At 35.1% G+C, this 4,125-nt stretch overlaps 1 protein-coding gene across 1 annotated transcript in view; it reads left to right on the forward strand.

The window, feature by feature from the left end:
* The window catches only part of LOC106471069 (perivitellin-2 67 kDa subunit-like), a 14,906-nt gene that overhangs the window by 1,892 nt on the left and 8,889 nt on the right, over positions 1-4,125 (forward strand). The window lies entirely within an intron of this gene.

Raw genomic sequence — 4,125 nt, forward strand, 5'->3', positions numbered from 1 at the left:
TATTTAGTGCCCAACAAAAGTTATTTTTTCAAAATCTCCCCATATTTTACATTTAATGATAATTAGTATTAATTGTGAGTGACAGGGAAACCATAGAAATGTGGTGGTCAGTTGGGTACACAACCATAGAAATGTGGTGGTCAGTTGGGTACACAACCATAGCAATATTTAGTGTTCAACAAAAGTAATTTTTTCAAAATCTCCCCATATTCGAATCCCAGGCTCTTAGTTCATTTTTCTATCTTCTGGAATAAAGGAAAATATCTGTATGTGTTTCCCTCTTAGCCACGAGCTATTTTCGCTGTGTGCTGTTTGAGCGCTATTACACGCGTTACAGATGCCCCCTGGCTTGTATTTTTATTTTTCCAAAGTTTTTCTTACAATTCCTAATTTCGTTATGACAATTTTCACAGTTCTATGTTCTTTAGATTCAACTTACATTTAACTCACTCAAAACCCTACTCACGGTTTCCATAATTCCAATTTCAGCGTAGTCGCGATTCGCGGTAGCTGAGTGACGTCAATAAAGTGTCCCTAACAAATTCCTGGATACGTACTTCAGTGTCATAAGCCCTTACGAAACCCTGCACTATAATACCATCTGTTTACAGATGTAAAACGAGTGTTCTAACCCTAAGCCTCCTATTTTATCTGAACACTATGTTTGCTTAGCATTTCAACAGTAGGTCCTCTTACGGAAGTTAAAATACTTTTAGAAACTTCCTTCCAAACTTTATTCAGTAATGTCGAATTTGTATTAATTAGTTCGGCACTTAGCAGAGAAGATCGAGCGCCTGTGTTAAAATTACATGATGTACCCACTGTTTCTACTAAAACTACTGATGAACTTCATTAACACTATGGACAAAATGATGGCTATACCCTTCATTTGTACTAAAACTACTGGTGACACTTCATTAATACTATGGACAAAATGACATGCTTTACTCTTTGTTTATACTAAAACTAGTGGGAACACTTCATTAACAGTATAGACGAAGTGACATGCTATACCCTCTATTTCTACTAAAACTACTGGTGACACTTCATTAACACTATGGACAAAATAGCATGCTATACCCTATATTTCTTCTAAAACTACTGGTGACACTTCATTAATACTATGGACAAAATGACATGCTATACCCTCTATTTCTACTAAAACTACTGGTGACACTTCATTAACACTATGGACAAAATGACATCCTATACCCTCTATTTCTACTAAAACTACTGGGAACACTTCATTAACAGTATAGACGAAGTGACATGCTATACCCTCTATTTCTACTAAAACTACTGGGAACACTTCATTAACAGTATAGACGAAGTGACATGCTATACCCTCTATTTCTACTAAAACTACTGGTGACACTTCATTAACACTATGGTCAAAATGACATGCTATACCCTCTATTTCTACTAAAACTATTGGTGACACTTCATTAACACTATGGACAAAATGACATGCTATACTCTCTGTTTATAGTAAAACTATTGGTGACACTTCATTAACACTAAGGAGAAAATGAAATGATATACTCTCTGTTTATAGTAAAACTACTAGTGACACCTCATTAACAGTGTGGATAAAATGACATCCAATACCCTCTATTTCTACTAAAACTACTGGTGACACTTCATTAACACTGTGGAAAAAATGACATCCTATACCCTCTATTTCTACTAAAACTACTGATGACACTTCATTAACACCATGGACAAAATAACATGCTATGCCCTCTATTTCTACTAAACTACTGGTGACACTTCATTAACAGTATGGGCACTCAGTCTTTTATTCCAAAGTGCCAGAACTACCCTTTATTACCCGTTTCTTGTTTACACAGTTAATATAAGGGCTACTGTTATTTCCAAGGAACTTCCTCTTGAAAGTCCCAGCTTTTGGGATGTTTCCATTCTCTGCTTTCGGTGGGCACAGCCAATTGGCCTTTGATTCCACAGTTAATATATGCTATATACTCATTTCTTTTCTGTTGTTTTTTCATATGCCCTATATTTCCACAGTTAAAACATCATAAACTATTAGGCTTGTTCTGCATGTTTTGGCAGTTTGTTTTACTGATTCTGTTATTGTTTACTATATTTATTGTAGTGTGCTGAGGCTTGTAGATCTGTTTTTCATGTAGCCTCTTTTGTGTAGTTACTTCAATCAAATTCGGTAAAGTCGTGAGAGGAATCTTTGCTTCATTTATGTTTCGTACATTACTGATTAGACCTTGCTCATAATCTGACTTCTAGGTAATCTGTATCATCAGCTCATTTGGGTGTCTATAGGCTTTGCATGGTCTGTTACTACATAGTCTTGTAGCTTATGCCTGAATACCCTCACTGACTCCTCTCTCTGCTGAGTGAAGCTCTGTATTAGAATTGTATTGGGTGTTTTTGTTTTCTATACACCTGTACTAATCAATGTTAAATACTGAAAATTTGCAGTTTCTTGCAGTTCTTCATAAGCCCTAATGTAACACTTAGATTTTCCCGTTGTTCTCAGTCTCAAAATATGTGCTTTTTGAGCATCAATCCACCCTGAAATTCTGGTAGCTTACAGATGCTCCCACAGTTCATTACAGCCACAGATACACATAAATATACATACATACTAGTGCGTGAATTAACGAAGCAATATAAATCTCAGTATAATATTAAAAACACCAACTATGTATGTGAACAACGTGCCTTGTACTGTATACATGCATATATTTCTGAATACACTGGTGCATGAATTAAAAACCGATATAGATAGATTTATCATCAACATTAACAGTCATACATGTTTCATCCATTATGTAACACAAAAATAATGTGTGAACTGATTTCACACTTCCGCGCACTGCTGCCACTTCTGTTTTGCATATTTAAAGAACCACGAACTAGAAAATTGTAAACGGAAGTGTATACCATTTGTTATTTGTAAGTTGTGTAAAAGAATAACACGACAAAAGTTAGTTTACCATTTTCAGTTTTGTAAGACGATTAAAAAGAGAATAGAAAAACTATTAGTTCGATTCTCGCTAGAAAGTTTAATAAAAAACTTTAGAAGTCAGAGGTATATTCCCGAATCATATAACTATTTAGATTATTCAAATTCTACTTTCGAATGGATCAAGTATTTCCTAACGAATGAAAAGTTTGATCAATAATTGGTTAAATACTGCATTCCAGGTTTACTAAACTGCAATTAGCTCAGCGGCAAGTCTCACAGCTTACAATACTAAAATTCGGGTTTCGATACCCGCGGTGGGCGGCGCAAAGATAGCTCATTGTGTAGCTTTGTACTTACTAAAACGAACAAATACTGCTATTAACAATCAGCGATTGTCTTATAAATCAGCCTTTAATCTTCCGAGCTATGGAAATTATTTAGCCTAAGCTTATTGATCTCATGTCTTATTGCCATGTTTGCCCCTGAAGAAGAAAGGTCTATATTATGCTATGACAATAATCATACCATCTACATTGGCCTGACGTTACATCTAACATTCATTTGTATCATGTTTTTAGTATAACCAGGTTACTTCCTATTTCTCAGCTTATGGCGTATGCTGCTGCTCACGCATTTTATTAACTTCATTGGAAGAAAAAGCTAAAATGGCGCCCGATTATTGTAAAAAGAACGTGATATTCAGTTCAGTTTGTAACAGGCCCTCGTCGCCAACCAAAATGGAAGGTGTTTGTAGCTGGTAAAACTGGGACCACCCGTAATTCAATAGTTTGAAAGGAGAATTAGTCAACTAGGCCTACAAGTTAAAACTCAAGCCATAACTGAGGGAAACAAAACTGAACGAACAAACCAGTTAAGAAAAACGAATAAATAAATTTCATTTATTATAAATCTTAAGTTTCTGGACAATCCTAACAATAAGCTAGAATTATAAGTTTAACATTAAATATTGCAAGGATGTTGTTGATTTTTTAAATCTCAAAACTATTGGCTATATGAACCCTTCATACCGCGGGGAAATGAACCTCGGATTCTAGCATTGTAAGTCCGGAAACTTACCGCTGTTTACAGAAGAGTGTATTTCAATCGATGTGTTGAAGGAAAACGAAGTTTGATTATAAACAAGATTACGACACTTATGATAAACAACATTGTTATTG

The sequence above is a fragment of the Limulus polyphemus genome, unplaced genomic scaffold, assembly GCF_000517525.1.
Source record: "Limulus polyphemus unplaced genomic scaffold, Limulus_polyphemus-2.1.2 Scaffold4386, whole genome shotgun sequence".
Taxonomy (NCBI): domain Eukaryota; kingdom Metazoa; phylum Arthropoda; class Merostomata; order Xiphosura; family Limulidae; genus Limulus; species Limulus polyphemus.